General features: G+C 37.7%; 1 protein-coding gene and 1 long non-coding RNA gene across 2 annotated transcripts in view; one reads left to right on the top strand and one right to left on the bottom strand.

Annotated features, from left to right (window-relative positions):
- Window positions 1–5848, bottom strand: part of snapc2 (small nuclear RNA activating complex, polypeptide 2) — a 66360-nt gene extending 60512 nt beyond the window's left edge. Inside the window, exon 1 of the mRNA XM_079605169.1 lies at window positions 5697–5848. The gene's annotated coding sequence lies outside the window, so the exon portion shown is untranslated. The remainder of the gene's footprint in view (window positions 1–5696) is intronic.
- A 213-nt stretch (window positions 5849–6061) lies between these two features.
- Window positions 6062–16816, top strand: LOC306994581. Its single transcript, XR_013796704.1, has 5 exons — window positions 6062–6201; window positions 9610–10067; window positions 12331–12460; window positions 14212–14308; window positions 16026–16816. It is a non-coding gene; the product is annotated as an uncharacterized lncRNA (long non-coding RNA).
- The last annotated feature ends 280 nt before the right edge of the window (window positions 16817–17096 follow it).

Genomic DNA, 17096 nt, shown 5'->3' with positions numbered 1-17096 from the left:
CAAATAATGTCCATCTGTTCCTCGTATTCCAGACCTTATTACAGAGCGTCTCATGACAGAGCAGATCACTTTCTCCCTCCCTCTTTTCACGAGCACACATGAAAACAAGAAACCCATCCAAACACAATTTCCACCCTCAACTTCATTAAATGGAGACATCTTGTGATCTCTCAAAATTTTACATCAGAGGTTTACACTATTTCATGCATGCTGTCATTAAAAACTTATTTGACATTTCTTTAATCAGATTTCTAACTTTGTCACATTCATACTGACACATCCTTTCTGACATGCATTACATTTGAACATGGACCGTGTGAGACTGAATTATTAACATATGAGAAAGGCTCAGTCATAATTTCACAACTGCGTCACTGATTAACTCATTAGCTAATCAGTCACAAACCGGTTGGTATTCAGTGAAGAAAACATTTCAGTATGTTGGTGAAAAGAGCAGAAGATAGGAATGAAAACTGCCCTAAATTAGTTAAAGTACTTAAATTCAGATAGTCAGCATACCTAATGTGTCATCACTGTGATTTCAATCATATTTATACAGCTAAACTCTTGGCTAACAGTTTTCAAAATGTTTTAATTGTACAACATTTTTACTCTGATCTGTAATGATGAATGTTAACACTGACAGTTAACACTGTTCAGCACTTTTACAATTAATTTACATTAGCTAAATTTATTTTGTATTTTTTTGTATGTATTTATTGATATACTGTGTTTTAAATGTATTTAATATGATGTTTATTTAATATTTTTAAATATGTTTGTATTGTCTTCAAAACTTATTTAAAATGATACAAAAACTTAAGCTAGCAATAACCAGAAGTGTGTGATGACTTTTTTTTTTAAGTTGATGCTCAGACTTCCAGCATTTTGAGCCAGTTTTCCAGACACAGATTAAAGGCCAGGACTGAGATTGGGACTGCTATAACTGACAGTGAAATTTAATCTTGGATTTGACATAATCTGCGTCTGAGAAGCAGTCCTTTGTGTGTATTTTACTATCAGGCACAGAGCAGACAGGTTTAAAATAGGCCTCTTTCGTGAAGCTTTTATGAATGAAATTCAGTTCACTAAGCATCCAACATGCTGAGGAAAACATGCATTATCCTGTGGTCCCAATATATAAGAATATGTGATGCAAAATAAAAGATTTACTCTGTATTGTGCAGCACACAGCAGAAAATACTGACTAAAATACAAAATACTAAAACCCACTAAAAAGAAAATATAAGGGAAATGAAAGATAGATAGATATATATATATATATATATTTTTGGTATTAGAATATTTTTTTTTATATTATTTTGCACACATATAAACAACTTTAAATTAATTTGCCTCAATGTCAGTCATAGTTATAGACCTTGTGTTAAATAAGATCACTGATTGCTTTATTACTATCTCTCTGGACTGAAGGATCTGCAAGTCCAAAGTAATCCTCTCTCTCTTTCTCTTCTTCAACAGCACAAATACAAACCAAAAATACGTTTGAACTGCAGATGGTCAGTGGCAGGGTAATGTCTAATAATGATGGCAGGATAATAATCTGTATACATGTTATACAGTGAATCACAGTAATAATTCTGTTAGACTAAATTGAATTTTATGGGTCATAATTGTCCTTGGGGGAATTTCATTAATTCACTTTATTCCTGCGGATCTTTAATTCTCCTCTCAGTGTCTGTGTCTTTGCACATGAATGAGGGTTGCAGCAATGCAGATAGTGAATCCATAAAAATAAGACTGGAACTGATGCCTAAAGTTTCTCCAGTAGAAAAGACTGCAGTTCCATGTTTCAACAAAGGTAGGCAGCACTGAGCTTCCTGTCGTGTTCATAATGAAATCCAGCTCTGTCAGTCAGACTGGGAAAAGCAGGGGTGGGTGTATGTGAGTACGGACACAGTTCTACGAAGCGCTTTTGCTGGTGAAGATTCGAGTAAAAGAGATTTTAACTTTTTTAAATATGTGCAAGCAATGCAGTTTAAAACCTCTGGAAGTACAAAGGGCAAGACTCAGCTCTCCCCTGATTTGAGTTAGGCTACATGATTTGCCTTCTATAGAATGACCCAATGCTTTATGAGGTTTCTTGCTCTCATTTTCTCTTTTTTTCCCCCACTTCCTGGCACTTGTATTTGACCTAGCCATATGACGCATCTCATAAATGGAAGAGAAAGACAGAGCGCAGGTTGCTGCTGGAGCAGATCATTATTATCATGATGATGACGATAAGACACTGTGTTAAATTTGGACTTCACTGAGCTTCCGCTGTAGATTATCCTAATTTTACCCCCCTGTGGGCCACTATCAGTGTGTGCGGGTCTGCAAAGTTAGTCATGGGCTAAAGGCCTAAAGAAGCGATTACCTGAAAACGAGGTACTTCTTTCAAATTTTGCCAAATAAATGACACATTCAGATATATTTAATGTGCCTTTGGCATTGTAATGATTGTACTACAGCAAAGGCATTTAAAATACTGTGAAATTGAGGGTGACAGAGGTCATTTAAAACAATTTTGTGCCACAGAGGCTGTTCAGAGACGCTCTATGAAACAGATATTTAAAAGTGTTAAAAAACTATACTGTGATGATGATCAATTTGTTTGACAATTATGTAGCCCTAATTACAGTTCTGTCATGATAACTCTCGGAGTGTTTGGCATGCTAATGGAAATGACAATGTTGATATGTTTGATCTTGGCAGAATCTGCTACGCTGCTGCTGTTATTGTTGCTGCTGCAGAGCCAGAGCAAGTACGGGACTTGCTACTGCTGATAAATATAGGCTATGTATACACGACATGCCGCTGTAATGCCGAGTTCACATGCACGTTATATTTCAAAGTAGTCGGGTCACTGTTCTTTTCGCACTGCACAACTATCTGAGGTAACATTCAGTTGCTGCTGTTTGCACACTGCACGATGGATCTGCGACAGGGGTTTTCACACTGCATGACTTTACAAAAGATCATGTGTGCGTGAGACCGGTGTTCTCGCGCGAGACTGAAATTGTTATTAAAAATGATAGCCTGCAAGAAGATTTGCGATCCAAATTGTCTGTGCACTGATTTGCAGCGAAAAGGAGAAAAAAATTGGTGGAGGAAATGGTTGGGGAGACGAGACGAGGGGAGCAAGGATGTGTTCTGCAAAGAGAGTTGGGGGTAAATAAATAATTTTGCAATGTGCTGCTGTTGCTGCTGGTCAAACAAATGTTTGTGCTCTGTTTCTGTTTGATATTTTGTAAATATATCTATCAAAATACTGATATTCTTGTCTATAACTCCTCCCGGAACATCCTGCCGTCCTTTATTGCTCTCTCATTGGCTGTAGTTTTCAGTCAGAACACATTCATTTTGAATCGCCTGCAGATATTTAGCATGTCAAATATCTCACGGGCGTCAGGGATTCGTCGCCGATTCTCTTAGATAGTGTCTTTGATAATTCACACTGCGTGATTGTCACTCACGTGAACGAGCACCAATTTGCCTATGATTTCGGGCTCCCAAATAATCTCCCAATCTTCGGCGAGCGAAAATCTGGCCAAAAATCATTCAGTGTGAACTCAGCATAAGACATGCTACTGCTGTACAATTAGGTGTACATGAATTACCCTTAGCAGATCTATACAAGTGGAGCTGGGGAAGGGGGAGGGTTTCTGAAAGCACACTGCAACTGCTACAGCCAATGATGACCACGAATTTGAAGGTTAAGCAAGCTCATTGGCTACTGATACAGTAGGAGAGAATGATGTAATTGCAAGAGCATATTGAGTTAAGGATCAGTCAATGCCATCTAGAGTTCTATGACAGAACTTTTTTTACTTGTATTGAGCAAATTTCAGATACAAATAGTTTAAATATTTTCATACAAAATTATTCTACTAGAAAAACTGTTACTGTACTATTGTACTGTATTATGATGAATTTTATTTATAATATTAAATATTAGATTTATTACAGGAGCACAGGAGACTTTTTTACTGAAACTATTCTTTTCCAGCTCATGCTTAAATTAGAATATATTGACATTTTAGATTTCAAATATTAGATTTAAATTTAGATTTAAATACTAAATATGAGATTTATTATGTTACAAGAGCATACTGAAACTATTATTTTCCAGCGCATGCTTAAAATAGAATATATTGAAATTAGTTTTAACTATTTTATTATCCAAGAAAATATGCACCATTTTGCTTATGAATGGCTATAATTTTTGGGGGGAGTTTGCCATTATAAAAGCATCAAACCAACTGAAATAACAAAATAATATTGTTAGAGTGGATGATTTATCAGATTTCCACGGTTATTAAATTGTTCTTTTTACTTGCAGATTAGTGTCTCTCCTTAATGAGTAAACAAACTCACGTCACAGATAGGCAAACTTTATTCCACTTTGGTTTTGTTTCCAGATGCCAAATACAGCATTTAAGAGCAGCTATTAATTTACTCTAATAACCCCCTCATCGTGACTCAGCCTCCCAATGAATGTCCAAATGTCTTCCTCAACCTGTTGACTCAGATCCGATTGTCCGAGCAGCAAAGCCCTCTAGTAATTATACAATGTTGCACGGACACATCATACAAAACAATACAGCCATCAGTGTAGCTTTACTTAAATTTCAGTTTAGTGCTTCACAATTAGTCTGCTGCTTGAAGACAGAGGACAGGCTTTAATTGATAAACATTGGGACAAAATTATACAGAAGCAACCATGATGCCATGCAGTTCTTAATCACAGGAAATAAGCATACAGTAGGAATGGAGGATGATGAGTGCCATTACGCCCAGAGCATGCTGGGTAAAGAAGCAGCTATTAGAGAAACATTAAATTAGCGTAATTCTCACTCACAAAGGAACAGTCTAGAATGTGTGTGATGTAGTCACATCAAAATCAAATCAAAATTAGGAGGGAATGAGTCAAATTAAAGTGCTTAAAATGGCAATCGGCTGGTTCTGTTGTCAAAAACTTTCGAAGCACTGTTATGAAACATAGTAAATAAAAAATTGTATTGCAATAATACTTCACAACTCTTTCTTACTGTATTTTTTATCAGATAAATGCAGCCTTTGTGAGAATATAGAGTAGAACAGAAGACAAAATATTTATCTACAGCATCAGCTGTAAGTTGGGCTACTCACACACACTTCTAAGTATGAGGTAAAAATTGTTCCTTTATTCTAAATGAATAGATTATGATCCACAAAAAAATTTATTCGAAAATAAATATATTGATATCTACAAATATATGTTAGGAGTTTCACAAAAAATGAATTAAATTCACAAATAAATAAAAGTAGATTTGCACACACAAAAAAAAACATTCACAAATGTTTGTCAGAAACGCAACTCTGGCAGACTGTACACATTTGTAAATCGCTTCCTGTAACGTTACATTCATGGATCAACGCACGCAACGCAGGAATAATTCCCATCTAGCGGTGAAATTGTATTTTGCATTCAAACGAATAGTGCTCTCTAGCTCCTCGCTTTTTCAAATGCGTGTTGCGACTACGGTAGCCGTTATGTACCAAGACGCTATGACAACAATAGCCCTTCGTCGAGTTTAACTATAGCCTACGTTACATGTGCTACTGTTATGCTGCCTAATGTTATATAATTAATTACACAACCAATCAATGAAAAAAAAAAGCTTGTAATTTAGACCGTAACATTGACTTACCCGTCGAGAAGAAAGCAGGCAACTTCAGAGTCTCTTTCAAAGTCTTTCTTCTTCATTAGCTGCTAGCTCTTTCCAACTGGGTAAAGCTATCCAGTTACCCTCGGTTTTTTATTATTATTTCCTTTTAAATTCAATTTGAGCATTTCTCCTGTGGCTCTGCATAAGTATGATCCTGATTTATGAAGTACCGTGCAGTGCAACCTTTCAAATTTACCGGGGCAGTGACACCCCCATACGCCTCTCTCATTGTCCGCTTCAGGGTTAACGTTAGGTGTCAGTCACGTGACGCTGGCTCTGGACGAAAATGCGTTGTGAAAACGCGATGAGGTAGCCTAGTGCTTTTTGTCCCTCTCTCTGCTATTATAGTTTTTCAAGATGGAGGAATGCCATGGAAGCCTCTACTGTCTATGGGAAGCCTCCGTGGACTGGAGTTGCCTGTCCCATGTAAATAAAGATAAGAAATTCTTCGTGTACGAGCCGAGGATAAGTCGGATCATTGGGAGAGGTAATTGTACACCATTGAGTACATATTTATGAATAAAGACATTGATTTTAGTTAATAAAATACTTAAAAAAACTACACATTGTCCCTTTAAAGCTGCAATAGTTATTATTTTTTATTCTTACATGCAAGTATATTGTTTAGCATGATCTAAAAAAACAACAACTGCTTTTTGTCTCAGCCTATATAACGGTTAAAGGCAAGAGGTGATCATGAATTTGCAATAGTTGGGCCTAGGCTCCCCTTAAAGGGACACTAAGTAGGAATTACTCCCATCTAGTGGTGAATTCGTATTTTGCATCCAAACTAATTTTGCTCTCCAGCGCCTTGCTTTTTCAAATGCGCATTGCATCTACGGTAGGCGATATGTACCAAAAAGCTTTGACAGGATGTCTTCTAATAGCACTTCGTCGAGGGGGGGTGTTTTGAAACATTGTTATTCATAAAAATAAATCATGAGAACATGAACTTCATCACTGCATGTGCAGGAATTGTAAAATCTTTTTTTCTTATTAACTGAAGTAGCCTAACGCAATATTTTTACTCTAATAGCTTATCTTTCCCCACACATATGAACTGTGATCATGCAATATTGTTAACTTTACATCGCGATGCTGAGCTACAGTGAAATGATAGAAAAGACATTATCTGTGATAGCAATTCGACTCATTCGCACAAACTGGAGTGGAATGAGGCTTGCGTCTACCGAGCCTCGCTAAACACCGCGCCGCAGGACCTCTAGACGCGCATAAACGCATCTGTACATTGAAATCACTCGCGCCAGACGCTCAAGAGTGAGTGAGTAATCATTTTAAAATAAAATTTACTTTAATCAAACCACGGATCCGTGATAAGTTTTGTGATCCGTCTGTTAGCACTATGATCACTTTGAGGGGAGGATAAATTTATCCCCACCGGGGATAAAAATAATTAAGCAGATACATTGACCAGAAAGGGGGAAATCCCACGCATTTTACGTTCTATTTTTGACTTTTTTGGCGACGATGTTTTCTTCTCCTGTGGCGCGGCATATGTATGGTCCATAATAACAATGCAATCCAGACTTTTAAACTTGCCGGTGCAGTTTCAAGCGCCTCTCACTGCTCTGCACCTGCGTTTCTGCTGGTTTCGGCTGGCTCTGAACGAAAACGCGTTGTGGAAACGTGTTGGCTTAGTACTTTTTGTCCCTTTCTGCTATTATAGTTTTGCAAGATGGCGGAACTACATGGAAGCCTCCGTGGACCTACCCGTCCCATGTATATAAAGATAATTAATTCTTCATTTATAAGGATAAGTCAGATAATTGGCCGATGTATTTGTACACCATTGAGGACATATTTATGAATAAAAATATTGATTTTAGATAATAAAATACCTAAAAAGATACTTAGTGTCCCTTTAACTGTGAAAACATCAAATTCTGCTTAAGAGTTTAAATCTAAATTGAAATCTTTTTTTTTTTTTTTACTTTGGCTTTTTAAACTTTCTATGTTAAAGCGGCAGTCCGTAGGTTTCCCTCTTTGTCGCCATCTCTGTTCGAAATCTGCAATTGCAGTTATTCGCAGAATTATCAACTTTACGTAGGTTGTGCCTCGGCATGGCACAGCATGGATGAATCCAATGTTTTGAGGAGAATGTGCGACTGTACGTCATCGCGCCGGTGTGGATACTGTCATTCAGAATCACAGATTCTACTTTTGGGAAGTAAGACCAACATAAGAATTTTCACCGGAAAATATCATCTGAACAAATAACATACACTTTTGTTCTGACCAACTAAAGGGAGAAAGTATTGCAGTAAATCGCGCTGATTAATGTTAACATCAGCATTGCGTGACTACATTTATTGTGTATTAGGGCTATCTGTAGTTCAGTTTCCATTTCTGTGCAGTCTAATTTCTAATTGTCATACCAACAAATTAATGTTCCTCAGAACTGGTTCTCTTTGAAATACAAACACACGTATATCTGTAATCAGATGCATATTTAAAACTGGAATATAATAAAAAATGTACCTTTCAAAAGCCTTTCTGATATTTATCCTTGTTTTCGCATGTCCCGGTTGCAGTCTCTTTTTTTTCTGTAGCCACTCCGAAGTCCAAAGTCTTTTGCATTTTACAACGGGTGAATCTCCAGTTGTCACTGGTGATTGTCATTTGAACCTTTCTGGATCCGCCATCAAATTGATAAGTTTAATTATATCAAGTGCTGTGAGAAAATGCTATAAATCTCCACCTTCAACATCCTCACACGCAATATAGCCTACTAGCCGAGACACCTTCTTTATGTGTACAGATGTGACGTAATGACACCAAGACATGCTTGAATTTCCCGCAGAAATCCACCAGTACCACTGGAATTAAAAACATTATTACAAGCTTACCGTTTTGAATCAAGCTAAGGCACTCCAATAATAATTACTCCGCCCAAGTAGCAGTGCTTCGCCTTCTGAGAATATAGTTCCCAGTATGTATACGGTTAGAAGATGGCTGTGTCTCAAGTGACCTTGTTATTTGTACACGCTGTGACTATACAAATCACAACATGTAAATAGGAAAATGTTGGTGTTAGGCCTATTTTGTCACTTATGGGAGCAGTATGCTAGCTGGAGCCATTTACCTCCAGTCTTTGTGCTAAGCTAGGCTAGCGGTGGGTGCGTCAGACAGTTACAGCACACACAGAAATTAAAAGGGTATGCATGGACTTATCTAACTCTGGGGGATACAGTGAATAAGCTCTTTTCCCAAAAAGTCCCAAGAGGCCGGAGGAATCTTGGGTTTGCCTTAAATTAAGCACAAAAATAAAACGAAACAATGTGTCTGCCTCAAATGTTACACACACTACTTTCCCTGAAATCTGTTACCCCGACTATAAACAGGCCCACACACGGAGCTGACACATAAAGCTCATTCACACTCTCTCTCTAGTGCTGCATAGTCCATAAAACAGTGGATCAGACACCCACCGACCATGAGAAAAACAGTATGGCAAAAGAGTAGTATGTCTGAATTCATTGTATTTAAAAAACAGTAGGTGAAATGTACCCGGATGACCTATACGCCTACCCGAGATTCTGGAGTGTGCGTTCTAATTTGGTGGACACTTTACTAGAGGAAAGTAGTTAATTTTGTTTGAAATATTATTTTATATTTATCTAAAAAAAGGTAGTTAATTTTATTTTAAATATTATTTTATATTTATTAAAAAAAAAATTAATTTTAGTTTTAATATTTTATATTTATAAAAAATTGTTTGTGAAATATTAAGTTTATTTTGATCTTTGTTTAATTAAACTATTTGTTTGTTTGTTCATTTAGCACTTATGATCTTGCAGTCAAATTTGATTTTCCCTTATATTCACACATGCCTTTTCACTAATTGATCCTTTTCTGTTTCACTTTTCTACTCTAGTCTCCACATCTGTTCATGGTCTAGTAGTGAGCGAACAAGACTGCAGGCATTAAACCTCATTACTGGGAAGAGAGAAAGAGCAAGACAGAGACAGACGCATACAGAGAACAAAAAGAGGGACAGCTTGAGAAATGAGAGGAGAACAAAATGAAGAGGGGCGACAGAGACTATTTAAGACAAGAAGCAGGTGAAAAAGTAAAAGAGAAAGGACTGATGGAGAAAGATCAACAGGAAGAAAAGCGAGTCTTTGTCAGTTAAAGATGTTTAGTCCCCCTGTAGTCAATAATGGTATCCCTTAAAACTAATCTTTGATCACCAAAATGACAGCTTGAATGTAACTCTACAACCTTGCTTCATTTAGTATACATACATATACATTCATTTTATGAATATGCAAATGAGCCCCACCTCCACTCACTCGCACCAGCTCAGAGATCCACTTGCTCAACTTTACTGAGGTAAACGCTGCCCAATGCTATGCTCTTTACAATGTCTGACACATAACAGTAGTTAATATGATTAGCCTTTTGCTTGACTTTGTTATCAGACAGCTAATAATGTGTTGTTAATGTTACACAAACCATGTTCCCATTCGCCATTTCTGAGTCAGACAACTGCCTTGTTAAATCACCAGAACAACTCAGAACATCAGTGGAGAAAGGCATATAGTTCATCAAAACATCGTAATATACATCATACACCCGATATACTAAATCTACCCGATTTTTCATATCAACAGAAAAATATACTGGGATAACCTGGCTTCTCTCGCGACTCCCCTGTTAATGATATGCTAAAGCACGTGGGCACGTTGGTGTGATTGGTTACAAGTTTGTGATGTCAGACGCGTTTTTGAGACTGTCTTTGGTTCACCGCAGTTTTACGGAGAAAATACTCAGCAATGGTGTTGACTTATGAATTGGCACATGGTTTGTCTTGTCTCATAGCACATTAAAGCACCACATGGACATATAAACACTTGATTTTCACCAGGGGGACTTTAATATTGCTCCTCAAGAGTGAAAGATGTGAGTAAAGGCTTTTTGACCCTCAGTAAAAGTGATAAAGTCAAGTCACCTTTATTTATATTTAATAAACAGGTAAATAACAGAATCAATAATGCAACCTTCATCAAATATTAGACAAATTCTAATTCTGCTGTAAAAAAATACATTGGTGCATTAATCAGCTCAAGTCAGGTTAGTGTTGGTTCATTTCAGTTCAATAATGGTACAGTTAATCAATTATAGAACAAGCCATAAGCAGATCTATAAAGACAATAGTGGCGTTATTCAGCTCGAGTTTTGTTCTCATCCGATAGAATCAGTGTAGTCAATAGAGGAACATATACAGGTGCTGGTCATATAATTAGAATATCATGAAAAAGTTGATTTAATTCTTGAATTCCATTCAATAAGTGAAACTTGTATATTATATTCATTCATTACGCATAGACTGATATATTTCAAATGTTAATTTTTTTCATTTAGATGATTATAACTGACAACTAATGAAAATCCCAAATTCAGTATCTCAGAAAATCAGAATATTACTTAAGACCAATACAAAAAAAGGATTTTTAGAAATACTTGCCAACTGAAAAGTATGAGCATGTACAACACTCGTGTTGGCGTGGCATGGAGTCGATCAGTCTGTGGCACTGCTCAGGTGTTATGAGAGCCCAGGTTGCTCTCATAGTGGCCTTCAGCTCTTCTGCATTGTTGGGTCTGGCGTATCATATCATCCTCTTCACAATACCCCATAGATTTTCTATAGGGTTAAGGTCAGGCGAATTTGCTGGCCAATTGATACCATGGTCCTTAAACCAAGTACTGATAGCTTTGGCATTGTGTGCAGGTGCAAGTCCTGTTGGAAAATGAAATCTGCATCTCCATAAAGTTGGTCAGCAGCAGGAAGCATGAAGTGCTCCAAAACTTCCTGGTAGACGGCTGCGTTGACCTTGGACCTCAGAAAACACAGTGGACCAACACCAGCAGATGACATGGCACCCCAAACCATCACTCACTGTGGAAACTTTACACTGGACTTCAAGCAACGTGGATTGTGTGCCTCTCCTCTCTTCCTGCAGACTCTGGGACCTTGATTTCCAAATGAGATGCAAAATTTGCTCTCATCAGAAAAGAGGACTTTGGTCCACTGTGCTTTATTAAATCCAGAACATTTTCAGAGCACTTCATGCTTCCTTCATTTTCCAGAAGGATTTGCACCTGCCCACACTGCCAAAAGAACCAAAACCTGGTTCAAAGACCATGGTATTACTGTGTAATTACTGTGTGATTTCATGTAATATTCAAATTTTCTGGGATTTTGATTTTGTGGGTTTCATAAACTGCAATTCCACAATCATCAAAATTATAACAAATAAAGGCTTGAAATATCTCACTTTGCATGTAATAAGTCTATATAATATATTAGTCTCACCTGTTAAGTTGAATTCTTGAATTAAATAAACTTTTTGATGGTATTCTAATTATATGACCAGCACCTGTATTGCTAACCAGTCTCTGTGTGGCTGAAACACTGACACACACACACACACACACACACACACACAAAATCTGTTTCATCACAAATCAAATTCACCAATGCAGATTGCATTAAAGATGGCTGATTGCAGGCTTCAGCAAAAGGTTCATCAGATGACAAACTCACTATCAAACCATCTGCTAAAACTCCACCTCATTTTGCAATTCTTTCCAGACATCTACAGTTTGTCCACCTCATTTGTCACGGCTTTGCCCCAAATGCATCACCATGAGAAAAAGTCTACTGCTGAGAAAGGACTGTTCTAAAAGGGTTGGGTATCAGATGAAGCACACCACCTGTACAAGTAAGACTAGCTCAGTCATGTCACCAAAAACCTCTGGCAATTTACCACCCTGCGATTTGTTCTGTTTTAAACACAAAGCCATTTTGATCCATCTGCTAATGCGACACCCTTTAGTTGAGTTTAGGGTTTAGTCATTTACCATCCACTGTGTGTCCCTTGATAAGCACTATTTCTTTTTTAAGCCTGACGACCAAATGTGCATCATTAATCCTGCCTTCCTCTCCGGTTGCACTGATTAAATCCGCTACATGTTGGCAGCAACAGGCTCTTGTAAGGTGCAATGTGACAGTAATTGAGATTATGATGATGCACTTCTTCATCATGCTGTCATTATTAATCATGTAAGTGCTTGTTGCGTTAGCATGGTGTCGGTCGCGGGATCCACTCAGAGAAAAACAAACAGGGAGCGTCACTGTCACTGCAACAAGCTGTTCTTTCAGCTGGTCCAATAGCAGTTTACTCATATAACAGAGGTAGCAGCCAATGCGATGTGCGTCTCTCGCGCACACTGTCAGAACGAGCATGAGCAACAGCAGCATACAGAGACAGCAAAATGCCCTCGAAACGAACCATGCAATCTCATCCACTTCTAAAAGCATACCACATACAAAAAAATCTAAAAGCATACACACACTCAAACACAAAAGGAGCAGCAGTTTATTTATAGGCTATTAAGTTTGGAGTCTGTATTTTAAATGTTTTTTTGAAAGAAGTCTCTTGTGCTAACCAAGGCTGTTAAAAATACAGCAAAAACTGTAAAATGGTAATGTTTAATTATTTTAATATATCTAAAAAAAAAAGTAGTTTATTTCTGAGATGGAACATTTTCAGCAGCCATTACTTAAGTCTTAATTGTCACATGATCCTTCAGAAATCATTCTAATATGCTGATTTGGTTCTCAAGACACATTTCTTATCAAAAACAACAACAAAAGAATAGCAGTTATTTGAAGCAAAGATCATTATAAAAACACCCTACACATATTTCATATTATATACAGTATATCTAAATATATACCTGTGGCATTTTAGTGTGTAGTTTGAAATAAATTAAAATAAATATATATATATATATTTGAAAATGATTTGATAATTATTCATTAATTAACAGCACCATTGTTTCCAAAGGCCTCATGAAAGCATCTATTAGCATGATAGCAGATATAATTCATGTGCCTCTCTTAACATGTTCTGATACATTGGCACCACCGAGGACGCTCTCACCTCATCAGTAATGATTTGTTTTGGGACTACATCTGTCCACGCTAGTGACCTGATCAGGAGGTGTGCAGATAAAATCATGCCTATAACCTTCCCTCCTCACCACCTTCCATTTGAGCACCGCCTTATAACAATCAGTTCAAGTCAACAAATGGCACGGTGTTTTTGAATCTGCCGCGGAGCTCACTAACAATTCGTTTTGTATGCATCTGTGAAATGTGCAATTTTGCTAATGTTTTAATGATTATAGATTTTATAAATGCAGATCTATCTTTGCATAGTTTCATTGTTTTATTCATGCATTGCACTTTATGGCTTTAGCGGTCCGTATTAACACTGATTATGGTTACCTAACAGGCGAATATGAAGAAATAATTAGACCTATAGGGGCTACACGTGCTTGTTTGTTCACTGGCAGTCTTTTTCTCAATATGGCCGATGTCTGTTTGTGCAAAAAAGAGCATGTTTAACCTTTTTCTGTCAATCTCCACATCTGTCCATTGATTATGCATGTGTGTGTATCACTACAGTGCGTATAAATTGGCAGGCCATAATTAAATGCACAGACCTCTCCACTATCTCCACCTCCAGCACCGCGCCAGTGACGCACGAGCCAGCAGCAGGAGAGTGAGTCATACAGCCCCCGGGGAGCCGCACCCCTCCTTCCTCGATTTTTCTCTGCCTCTCTCTCCTTCTCATTCATTCCTTTTGCTCTCATTTTTTTCCTTGTCATTTTTCTCTGTTGTCATTTTACTCACTTTAGCATTCGGCGTATCGCTAAATACTCTCATTTATTCATCATCCTGCTTTTTTTCTGTTGTTTGTGCCTTGTAGTTCTGCTCACTCTGACTTGCTTCCTCTGACATACACACGCATCAGTTGTTTGTATAGCGTTTATCACAAATAATACATATTGTTTCAAAGCAGCTATACAGAAAATGCTTTTCAATGTTACAATTAGGAAGTATTCTAGTTTTTTGTGTGTTAAAGTAATGTCCATATGACAGTAATGTACAGATAAGATAATACATTATGTGGTTAACGTCCTTTCTTCAGTTAAAGGTGCAGTAAGCGATTTCTGAGAAACGCTGGATCGTACAGACTGCCAAAACACACTTGTAGCAATCAGCAATAAGGGGTGTATACACTCATTAGGGGGAGGAGCCTGTGTTGCATAGTGTGTTCGTGAATTTGGGGGCGGAGATATCAAGATAGGTGTTTGTTGATTTCAAATATCAACAGCATCTTTCTGAAATCGCTTACTGCACATTTAAGCAGATGCAATGTATGTGTTAGTCCCAGCTTGTGCCCGTAATAATTGCAATAAGGATAACATACTCTTATAAATAAATAAATAAATTTATATACAGAAAATATACTTGTTTTCTGCCATGACATTCCCAGCATCCAAATATGCTAGGTGAAAAATAGTACATGAGCAGAATAGTATGTCCAAATTCATAAAAAAAAAATACCCGGATGACCTACTACTTCCTGCCAGTTTCAATCCGATGGACACTTTACTATCCCTTAGAGCTAAGGCCACAGGAGAGGATTTGTAAATGGCAGTGAAGTGATGCAACTGATGCTGGTCACATGACAGTGACAACATGGCTAATATAGTAGGCCTATGTCCGAATTTCCTTCATACATATGTAGAGTGTACTTTTTAACAGTCGTAAAGTTAGTTTCAAACCAAATGTAGTACTATACAGTAGCCTAAGTATGCAATTTCAGATGCAGCAATTGACCGTTCGCAAAGACCCGCCCCCTATTTACTGTTGCTATATGTCCGACAAGCCACGCCGCTCTCTCTCACGCCCCACCATGTTCTCACACAGTGAAAAAGAAATTGCGGAGCAGAGAGGACACTCACAACGCGCTGACAGACAGGACAGACCAGGTTACTTTTGATATTAAACAGTCTCAACTTTCAAATTTGGTCATTTTTTTACGAAATTTAGACAATACATACCGTTTTGAGCTCTTTAATGTGTCGTGACAGATCGCTGTAAAGCCTCAGTTAAAGATGCTTGTGAACCGATCATCTATTCCTTCTAGTTAATTTATAGCATCAAATAAACATGAATGAACATAATAAGGAATGTTGTTTTAACCGCGGAAAGACGTCAGTACACTCCGTTTTTCAAGTTCAAATCAAGTTCAAGTTAATCTACTCTCCTGACTGCTTTTTCGGACAAAATGGCGGATTCGGCAGATGGTGGATTATGATTGGTCAGATCGCCTGTAATACAATGTGCAGTTCAAAATACATGTAAAACACCTGTGAAAAATCAATACGCAAAATGATATTAACACAGTTCATTGGGCCCTATTTTTACAGACTTTTCTGAGTGAAAACATACCCAATGCCAAACCAGAGAAGCATCTCTCCAGCCTCAATGAAAAAGTCAGAGGGAGTCCCGTTGTACTGACAAGCCCCAGGATCTCCTGCCAACTCTTCTAGGTCTTTCATATTGACTATTCAGGAGCAAGGCAAGCGTATTTTCCAGCATCACATAAACGTAACCCGTCCTCGCAGCTCAGTAAGAATCACTGACATCCTATTGATGGTTGATGTGGCAATATGCAGGGTGAGAAGTATGTCCAGGGGTGTGATATCAACAGATGACACACCATCTGTAGGCTAAAGGTAATGGCGAGATCAAGCACATGGCTGCACACATTGGCTGCCGCAGAGTCTTTAAAATGCTCATTAATCATTTCAGATTTAATTAATAAAATTCCATGAAGCAATATTAATATGACAGATGTGTGGACTGTCCTAACAGAGTCTTAAGGTGTGAGTGAGTTTATGTGTGTAAAAGGGCTTGTGAGATGACATTGAAAAACTGTGTAGACAGTCTTAAGAACTGCAGTGGTTCTCTCTCTCTCTCTCTCTCTCTCTCTCTCTCTCTCTCTCTCTCTCTCTTTCTTTTTTCTCTCTCTCCCCGCCCACACATGTGCAGTGGGGGGTAAAAGTGTGTGGGAGTGAGTCCGGTTCCAAACAAGGCGGTAAATCGTCAGGTCCAATAACATCAGCTCTATAGCACTACAACAAAACCACAGAAAGAGAGAGAGGAAGAGGTAGAGAATGAGCGAGGGGCTGGAGTCATCAGACTAATGCGCATTAAGATTATAGGGGATCTGAAATTAAAATAGTAAAGAAATCTGCATTTTATATTTTTCTTTTCTGTTTTAAATGATAGGCTTTTCTTAATGTGAAAAAAAAGTATAATCTGAATTTTTTCCACTATAAAGAACCTTTTGTGGATTGGAAAGGTTCTAGATATTAAAGGTTTTTCATGGAACCATAGATGTCAATAAAGATTTTTTATTTTAAAAGTCACAGTAAAACAGACATGGCTACAGATCTGTTCTCTTTTTTAAAGCAACTTCACTGTGATAAATGGGA

This window comes from Phoxinus phoxinus (genome assembly GCF_949152265.1).
Source record: "Phoxinus phoxinus genome assembly, chromosome: 2".
NCBI classification, from domain to species: Eukaryota; Metazoa; Chordata; class Actinopteri; order Cypriniformes; family Leuciscidae; genus Phoxinus; species Phoxinus phoxinus.
This window is presented reverse-complemented; position numbering and strand designations above follow the sequence as displayed.